Source organism: Phyllostomus discolor, chromosome 2 (genome assembly GCF_004126475.2).
Source record: "Phyllostomus discolor isolate MPI-MPIP mPhyDis1 chromosome 2, mPhyDis1.pri.v3, whole genome shotgun sequence".
In the NCBI taxonomy this organism is placed as follows: domain Eukaryota; kingdom Metazoa; phylum Chordata; class Mammalia; order Chiroptera; family Phyllostomidae; genus Phyllostomus; species Phyllostomus discolor.
Window position 1 is genome coordinate 176,890,688 of NC_040904.2, and position 10,562 is coordinate 176,901,249.

The 10,562-nt window shown below is 39.9% G+C and overlaps 1 pseudogene; it reads left to right on the forward strand.

Moving 5' to 3' along the window:
* LOC114513814 overlaps positions 1 to 9,581 on the forward strand; it is a 49,419-nt pseudogene extending 39,838 nt beyond the window's left edge.
* Positions 9,582 to 10,562: the final 981 nt, after the last annotated feature.

A 10,562-nucleotide genomic window follows, 5' to 3' on the forward strand; every position in this document is an offset into this window, starting at 1 on the left:
CATGGGCCATGGCAATTGGAATGAAAGGAAAGAATTAAAAGGATTCAGTGGTATATTTCATATTTGACTTAGAGTAAAGTCCATTCTGGTGATATCCCACATGAAAAAAGGAGAAGCCAAAGTGATGCATGATTTCGAAATAGGGTCCTTAGGGAACTAGTTGGAGGGAAAATATTTATGTTTGAGAAAATTCAGATCTTTTAAAAAAGATTTTTGGATTTTATATGCAAAACATTTTTATAATATAATAAAATCATGTTTTGAAAGATTAATTAATGTTATGGTTTGGTAGTGATATAATTAAAATATGTGAAAAAAAGGAGATGAAAATTGGAAAAACTATGCAAAAATGCTAAGAGTGATGATGAGCATTGTGGTTATGAGCTATAATAATTCTCTCTTTATACCTGTATAGAGTTTCCAAAATTTCTACAATGAATGTGTTATATTTATAATCAGGAAAATATTTATGTATCTTAATGGACTTTCTTTTTACATAATCTACAAATTAAATCTAGATTATTTTATTTTTGTGGCATCTATTTGCAATAGCAAATTCTAATATGCTGGCCTTTTGGTGATGGGAAAATGGATTCTGTCCTAGAGTCCTGCATATGAACTCTAGGAGATAAATATTTAATGTTTTCCAGTAATTCAGATTTGGTTTAGGCATTAATTTTTGATTCAAAAATTAATTTTAAATGTGTTTTTAAAAGACAGTTATTTTTCACTTTAGCTATTAGCCTTTCTCAAGTTATGTTCAAGATTTAAAGCCTATCTGAGCTATTGCCGAGAACTTAAAGATACAAGGCAAGAAGGGACGATAATAGCATCAACAATAAAAATACTATGTTTGTAGTTCTTTGAAGTTTAAAATGGCTTCTGCATATACCTGATGTAAGCCTTATTTGACCAGTATGTAATCATGGCAGGATTTTTTTAGTTTTATTTTGTGAAGGAGATACTGAGACTTAAGAGTGGTCAAGTCTCTTGCTCAGCATAACACAGCTACTAAGTAGTAAAACCAGAATTGAAATCAAAGTCCTCCATTTCCAAGTACTATAATTTTTTCCACAGACTTTGAGTGGGAAACCGTGAAAGCCATGCCTTGCCCACAGGGTCAGAACCTTCTCTGTACTGACAGCAGGGCCTGTAAACCTGTGGCCTGGCGGAGCTCTGGTCGTCACTGTGGTCCAGCCTGCTCCAACCCACTGAAGCCCAAAATACAACAAAGGAGAATAGAAAGTGATTAAAAACTCTTTGGTTAAATTAATTAATTAATTAATTAAAAATCCACTTTCTTTAAGGCATACATTGACAGTTTAAGTGTGGTAGAATGGTTTGCACATAAGTCCTTCCTAAAATGAATATAAGAGTAAAGGTCTGAGCTAAATCATGGAAATGACTGAAAAATTTAAAGTTCTTACCATGATAAGTCACATCTGCCAGCAGAATAATTTCTTACACATGAATTTCAAACTTAGCATAAATGGTTAAAAGGGGAGTGCAATTCTCTTGACTAACCTATAGCAGAACTTCAACAATCAGCTTCAACTCCTCCTGGTTATAACTTCGAAATTAGTTTTCCCTTGACATTTTTTTATATGATCCCATTTGGCAGTTATACTCATTTGCTGGAAGAATTTCTCCTTGTTCTATGATCAAGAATATTCATTTGTCTTAACTGAGGCTCTGTTCGTCATGCAAGCATGATTTTTGCTTTGATTTTGATTTGATTTTTGATTTTAGTTTTGATTTGATACATTCTCAGATTGTTCTTCATGCATGCATAGGTTTTTTTCCTATGCATCTTTTTTTTTCTGCCTGGATAATTAACTTCTCACTGTTTGGGTATTTGTTTGTCGTTTTATGCTAACAGCCATACTGTTTTGTCCAGTAAAGACTTTTTGCTGGATAACTTGGATATATTTGCAGATAGTTCATCTATCACTCTAAGAGGTCAATTTAAAGAACAGGAACTTGTAACAATGGCCAGACATGACAGCTTCTCAGAGGAAACAGAATCCATCATTCTGCCCAAAGTTAATCCCTCATATTATTTTTCTATTTCGGCTAATGGGCTTGGGCTCAGTAGATAAACTGGACTTTGCTTCTTTGTTTAGTACTCTTTCATTCATCTCTAACCAAACACACAGATATGAATTACTCCAGCTTAATACAAAATCTGCACATCATTTTTAAAAATCAGCATTACAGCTATGAAAATATCTTGCCTATTTCCACAGTTTTAGTAAAATTAGCACTTTGGGAATCAAGAAAGTAGAAATTTAGATTTTTTTTTATTACTCAGCGTATTGACAGGGTTCAGGACATGCCACCCCAAAATATGGCATCTTGGCATATTGAATATTTTAAGCAGAAATAGTGTGAAAAACAGCAGAAGCAAGAAGGTCACTCTGACCTTACCCTTCTCCCTTGAAACTGGTCATGAAACCCTCATGTCAGAGTGCCCGCCCTATACCCAGAAGAAAGCAGCATCTTTATCTCTAAAGACAAAGGGACGCCAAGAAAAATCCAAACAGGTCTCGCTAAGGGTCCCCAATTTATAATTACTTCATATACCTCACCCTATCATATTTCTCTTAAAACTCTCACTCTTCACTAAATTTAGCATAAATACCCAGGGTTAACTCTTTCTTTGGGTCTTGTATCTTGTAAAACTTATATTAAATAAATCTGTATGTTTTTCTCTTGCTAATGTGTCTCTGTCAGTTTCATTTTTAGACCCCGCCAGGGACTGTAAAAGGGCTGAAGAAAACTTTTTCCTCTTCTACACTGCATAATTATTTGAGACTTAGCAGTTTAAAACCATAAACATTTATTACCTCATGCCATTTCAAGTGGTGAGGAATATGGGAGCAGCTTAGCTAAGTGTACGTGGTTCAGGGCATCTCATGCTGTTACCGCCAAAATGTCAGCCAGGGCTTCAGTCATCTGAAGGCTAACTGAGCTGGAGGATGTACTTCCAGGCTCTCTCACATGGCTGTCGGCAAGGAGCCCCAGTCCCTCACCATGTGTGCCTCTCCATAGTGTTGCTTATGCAATGGCAGTTGGCTTCCCCAGAGTAAATGATGGGATGAGAGTGGGGAGTTGTACAAGGAGCACACAAGCCACCAAGATGGAAGCCACAGTGTTTTTTATATCCCATCTCAAAAGCAACATAGCATCACTTATGCCATATTCAATTGGATATACAGACCATCCATGGTACAACATGGGAGGGGGACGACACAAGTTTGTGGATACCAGGAGCACAGATCACCGGGGCTGTCTTGGATTCCGGCTACCATACTGCTCTCAAATTTTTTATTATCTTCTCCTATTTCCAGCAATCAGCCTTTTGCTCTTGGACTTTGACTACTTCCTCTTCCCTATCTTGATTCTGGATACCCTGAAACTATACTCAGCAGCTTCACTTTTATACTTTCTTGGGGGAAAAGAAAAAATACAAATCTTCCTAGACTATAGGTTCTGCTCTAGTTACCACTCTGTCTCCAAAGCTGAGTCTCCTGAAGGAGAATTCCATGAACACCTCTACTTCCCCACTTCTCATTTCTCTGGTCGACAATAATTTGACCTGCACCCCAACTTCTTTAACGTAACTGCGATCCCCAGCTCACTGTGACATTGCAAGGACTTCTTGGTTGAAAATTCCAGCATATTTTTCAGTCCTTAATCTCTACAAATTTCCATGAACCTCTTTTCCCTCCTCTACTGTAACACAGCTCTTTCCTGCCTTTGGTCTTAGCACTTTCAAGACTGTTTCTCAGTCTCCTTTGCTCATCTTCTTCCTTTACTGCTCTATAAATAACAGTATTCACAATTCAACCCTCTCCCTTTTTTTCTTATTGTTCTAAAAACTCTCACTTTCTAACTCTTTTGTACTAGAGGCTTTAGCTACCATCTGTATGTTGTGAACTGCCAAATCTAAATTCCCAAATTAGTTCTCTTTTCTGAGTTCCACAATATAATCAATTCCTTGCTTAAGAATGTGAAAGCTCCACCAATTTCTCAATTAATACATGTGCCAGCTTAATTTGAGGGGATCAATTACCTTTGAGAACTTCTGATTGGGAGGAGAAACTTTTTTAAAAAGTATTCTAAGCCCTGGCTGGGGTGGCTCAGTGGATTGATCACGGGCTGCAAACCAAAGTGTCATAGGTTCAATTCCCAGTCAGGGTACATGCCTGGGTTGCAGGCCATGACCCCCAGCAACTGCACATTGATGTTTCTCTCTCTCTCTCTCTCTCTCTCTCTCCCTCCCTTCCCTCTCTAAAAATAAATAAATAAAATCTTTGGGGAAAAAAAAAGTATTCTAAAGGGAATCTTACCTCCTAAGAGTTTTATCTGTTTGGTACAAGCTTTAGTGCAGAGACATAAAGGAATATAGATACAGCATATATTTCCCTCCCTTTCTAAAAGTGACCAATATGTCCACCAAGCCATTATTTATAGTTTGAATTCAACATAAAGAGGAACAGAAGGTTCACCTAAAATCAGTTTATGCAGCGAATGATAAATGTAAGAGCTGTACCCAGATACCTCATATTCAACTGCTAATCTGACACCTCCTTCAGATACTTCATTCATGATGGTTGTCCTTCTAGATATAATTGCTCTACTAAGACCAGCTTCTTCTTGGAACACTCAGGGTTTCAGACCTAAACCTCCTGAACCACTTTTATGAGGCCAAGTTCTAAGAGTCTTGTCCCACAGTGTGCTATTAGCACAGCCACTGGCCTACATTCTGTAGCTCTTACTATGATGGCCACTCCTGCTGCCCCTACATTTCCACCACATAAATGTGCTGTGAACAAGAGCACATATTTAATAACATCGTAATGCCCAATCACAGGACCCTAGGCAGCAGCCTGCTGTTTATACACATACAAGGTTAAAAAGTTTTAACATTTTCATGTTAGTATAGGCCCTTCCTCAAGAGCAAAAGCAGATGTCAGGTAAACAGGTATTTCCTCTCACTGAAGCCATGAATTTTTTCCATTGGCATCACTTGGTATTGAGACTGAGCACTCAGAACTTCTCCAAACGTTTGAGTCTCCAGAGCCTCCTTTCTAAGACTGATGAAACTTCCTCTGTACTTCAAGCTCATCTAGTCAGAAACTGCCCAGAAACCAGTCACCAGTGTTACTGCTGCTCTAAGCTTTAAAACTGGTCAGGAACTACAAGAAGAAACTCATGTTTCATCCAGGAAATATACCTAAACATTGAAAACATTCAGTAGCCTAGGGAAAATGGCAAAATAAAATAAACTTTTAAAAAAGTATATATTTATTTATTCTTAGAGAGAGGGGAAGGGAGGGAGAAAGAGAGGAAGAGAAACATTGATGTGTGAGAGAAACATCAATCTCACACGCCTCTCGCACACACCCCAACCAGGGAGTGGGCCCACAACCCAAGCATATGCGCTGACCGAGAATTGAACCAGAGACCTTTCACTTTGCAGGACAACACCCAACCAATTGAACTACACCGATCAGGGTTAAAGTTTTAAATAGGAAGATAATTTGGAACATAGGTACTGAGAAAATGCCATGTGTAACAAACTTAATGCTTACTCATTATCACAATATAAATAGGCAGAGAGGAAGGAAGGGAGGGAGGGAGAGTAGGAAGAAAGGCAAAAGGGATGGAAAGAAGGAAGGGAGGGAGGGAGGAAGGAAGGAAGGAAGGAAGGAAGGAGGGAAGAGAAAGAGAAAATATATATAAAAGAAACCTTCTTATCAAGAAATCAATGATAAAGGTACAGGGCTTGTTTGTGAGATACCCTGAAACTATATTTTCAAGTTAGCCAATGCTTCTTCATCTCATAGTGCTACTTATTAATCATTATTGGTACTCTTTACATTTATGGCTGATGTTCTATACTGATCTGTTTCTATTTTGGTAATGTTGAGAATGCCCTACAGACTCTTTGTAATTAAGGCATAATTCCGATGCTTTACCACATAAATTATTTGTAGCTGTGTGAAATCTTAATATTCTAATATCAACTTGGAAGAAGGCACAAAACATTTCAAATACTATCTCTGGTTCCAGGACAAACCAGGAATATTCTGATCTTGATAGTTGTTCAAACAAAAACTGAATAATGCTGCTTTGCCAGCATACCAGAAACCCACAGTAATAAAATAAGTTATTAGGCTACCCAGCCCACAGCACCTACTGAAGGAGCTGCTGTGAGGCAGCATGCTGCTAAGAAGAATCTCCCTAACTTGCCTGTCTTCTTGAAGGCTCCACTCATGTCCTAAAATCTTCCCAGTCAGAAGCTCTGCCCAGTATAATGAATAATGGGCTACCCTGCACCCCATGGCATACGTTTACAGATGAGGAGAGGATAAGGAAAAGCACAGTCAACAAATTGCTCCTTTGGTTTCAACAATGGCTGAAAATTCAATAATGGAGAAATCAGTAATATGAGGATTATTCCAACAAGAGTTGATGACTGTTGAAACTGACACAAAATAGAGAGGAACAGGCATTCATTTTTTTCTTCCCCTGTCCTAGTGATAGAAGAATTAGCCTAAGTTGATGTATATGAGGCTTTGTTGTGACACCCAGAACACAGTAGTTAGAGGGCTGATTAGAAAACATGGAACAGAAGAAAAAAGGCTACCTATCCCACCAGGCTAGCAACAGAAAAAACAGGAAGTCTCTGACTTTCAGAGGCTAGGGCAGGTAGAGATTCATTTGCTTTGGAGATCAGAACTGATAATGAAGGAAACACGTTGTGAGCAGATCAAAGCTGTTGTTCAGCAATACTAAGTATACATAGCTCTTCCTGGTGACAGTGAAAGTAGACCCTACCATGGGGTATAAAGGAATTACCTGCTTCTTAGTAGACTGTGATACAGAAAGCCTTCATACAGGGAAAGCAGAAAACAAATTGGGAATCAGAGCTTCTTCCACCTGCCCATTAACATCAAAAAATGTTAATGGGCATTAAAAAAGGTTCCAGAAGCCAATGTCTTGGGGCAAACTGGACATGGCTATACGTATGCTACAGGAAGCCTTTAATGAAGGTAGAATAAGAATTGCTGCACAGAGGCTTGGAGTGACTCAAGAATATTTTGACTACACTATTCCATATATTAAAGAAAGGATACAAAAGAATATTTGATTTTCAGAGAGTCCAACACCAAGTGGGAGATAGCCACCCAGCTAGAAGCTGCAAGATTACTAACATATAACACTGCTAGGCTTTTATTATTTTTAAAGATTTTACTCATTTCTTTTTTTTAGAGAGAAAGGACGGGAGAGAAAAAGAAAGGGAGAGAAACATTGATGTGAGAGAGAAACATTGGTCAGTTGCCTCTTTGTACACGTCCTGACTGGGGAATGAATCTGCAACCCATGCAGGTGCCCTTGACTGGGAATCCAACTGGCAGCCTTTCACTTTGTGGAACGACACCCAACCAACTGAACCACACAGGTTAGGGTACACTGCTAGGCTTTTAGAAGCTGGAAAGCCATTCATAAAAGCAGCATCGATGGCCAAATACTGTGCATCAGAGATTTCAGGACTAACAACAAATTACTATATCAAGTGGATGGGAGGATTGGTTATACCAAAGATCACCCTGTGGAAAACTACTTCCAAGATACAAAGATTAGTACAATACTTCCGGCAAGATGGAGGACTAGGTGGATGCACCGTACCTCCTCGCACAACCAAGAATAGAACAACAATAATTTACAGACATAATATCACTCAGAACTGTCAGAGGATTTATCTGAATGGAAGTCGGACAGCCAAGAAGTTGAAGTAGACCCGTACATCCAGACTGGTAGGGGACGATGAGCCGGGCAGACTCGGGGCTGGTGTGGGTCGGCAGCGGGCGGAGGTCGGGGGAAATTTGGCGCAAAATCGGCGTGACAGCCATCTGGGGTGCAAGAACGCAGTGGTGATCCCTGAGTACGCAAGCAGTGGCTGGGGGGACCAGTGTGGCAGCGATTGGGGACCAGGGCAGAGCTCACAGCCCAGGATCCCAGGGAAGTGTCTGAGCCTAGGAGAACGGAACTGTCGCCATTGTTCCCTCCCGTCCCCACTCCCACCCCCGCCCCCACATATAACGTCACAATCTAGCAACTGGGGTGCCCAGCCCCGGTGAACACCTAAGGCTCCGCCCCCCACCATAACAAGAGCAGCCAGACTGGGGGGGGGGGGGGGGGCGGGGGAAGGAGAGACAGAGAAAGACGTAAGACATGTTTCCAGCAGAACAGATCAGTCCCCCAGGACTCATCCTTTTGAGCGACCAAGAAGTAGCCAATCTATCAGATGCACAGTTCAAAACACTGGTGATCAGAAAGCTCACAGAATTGGTTGATTTTAGGCACAATATAGATGAAAGGATGCAGGTTACCATAAAAGAGATGCAGGAAGATACTCAGAGGAGAGCCAAGAGTGAAAGGAAGGAATATGAGTCTCAAAACAATACAGTGGACCAGAAGGAAGATAGAATCAACCAAGCAGGAAAGCATGATGAAATAAGAATTCAAAAAATCAAGGAAAAGCTTAAGAGCATCCAGGACACCTTTAAAGGGTCCAATATCTGAATTATAGGGGTACCAGAATGGGAAGGGGAAAAGCAACAGATTGAGCACGTATTTCAACAAATAATAAAGGAGAACTTCCCCAATCTGGCAAAGGGAACAGTCTTCCAAGAAATCCAAGAAGCTCAGAGAGCCCCAAAGAAGTTGGACCCAAGAAGAAACACACCAAGGCACATCGTCATTACATTAGCCAAGGTAAAAACGAAGGACAGAATCCTAGAAGCAGCAAGAGATAAGGAGGCAGTAACCTACAAAGGAGTTCCCATCAGACTGGCAGCTGATTTCTCAAAAGAGACCTTACAGGCAAGAAGGGGCTGGAAAGTAGTATTCCAAGTCATGAAACACAAGGACCTACATCCCAGATTGCTCTATCCAGCAAGGCTCTCATTTAGAATGGAAGGGCAGATAAAGTGCTTCTCAGATAAGGTCAAGTTAAAGGAGTTCATCATCACCAAGCCCTTATTTTATGAAATGCTAAAGGGACTTATCTAAGAAAAGAAGATAAAGAAAAGACATGTATAATAAAAGGACAGCAAACTCACAATTATTAACAACCACACCTAAAGCAAAACCAAAAGAAACTAAGTAAACAACTAGAACAGGAACAGAACCACAGAAATGGAGGGCGCATGGAGGGTTAGCAGCAGGGGGATGGGAGGAGGAGAGAGGGGGAAAAGGTATAGAGAATAAGTAGCATAGAATGTAGGTTGAAAATAGATAGGGGGAGGGCAAGAATAGTACGGGAAATGTAGAAGCTAAAGAACTCACAAGTATGACACATGGACATGAACTAAAGGGGGGGGGGATGTGGGTGGGAGAGGGGGTACAGGGTGGAGGGGAGAGAAGGGGGAAATGGGACAACTGTAATAGCGTAATCAATAAAATATATTTTAAAAAAACAAAGTACAATACATAAAAGAGCATCAAATATTCAGCTGAACACTATTGCAAAGCACATCAATGCAGAATACCGATGTCTGCAGCAGTGAGACCACTCCCAGGTGTCACTGGTGCAAAATTTTAAACTCTTGTGCCTTTTGGGCAAAGTAAACCACCAGGGTTTTAAAGTACTTTATTTAAGTCCTTCGTTATGGGCCTTGGAGTGTACCTTTTCTATGTTATCTTCAGGTCTGCTTAACTTAGATACAGAAAATCATTTTAACACAAATCCACATTTTCTTGAAAACTGATTAAAATTTTTTTTATTGATTTGAGAAAGAGAGGGGAAGGAGAGGCAGGGAGGGAGAGAGAAAGAGAGAAAGAAGAAGAGAGAGAGGTGCACCAATTTTTTGTTCTACTTGTAAATTCATTGATCGCTTCTTCTGTGACCTGAATGAAGGTAAAACCTCCAACCTTGGAATGTCAGGAAAATGCTCTAAAAACTGAGCTACCTGGTCAGGGCTTAAAAACTGACTTTTAAAAATTTCTATAGGTATTATTTTAGCTTCAGGGTATACAGAAGTTTCACTCTACCAGCACTTGGAGTATTACTGACAGAAATGACTACTTTTTTAAAGTATATTTTATTGATTACACTATTACACTTACCTCATTTTTTCACCCCTTTATTCCCCTATGGCCTGTACCCCACCTCCCACCAGCATTCCCCTCCCTTAGTTCATGTCCATGGGTCATATATATAAATTCTTTGATTTCTCCATTTCCTATACTATTCTTGCCCTCCCCCAGGCTATTTAGCATAGCATTTATGCTTCTTATTCCATGTTCCTTTTCTCCCACTACCCTCTCCCCCTCCCCACTGATAACCCTCCAGGTAATCTCCATTTCTGTGATTCTGTTCCTGTTCTAGTTGTTCGCTTGGTTTGTTTTTGCTTTTAAGGTCAGTTGTTGATAGTTATGAGTTTGTTGTCATTTTACTGTTCATAGTTTTGATCTTCTTTTTCTTAAATAAGCCCCTTTAACATTTCATAAAATAAGGGCTTGGTGATGATGAACTCCTTTAACTTGAC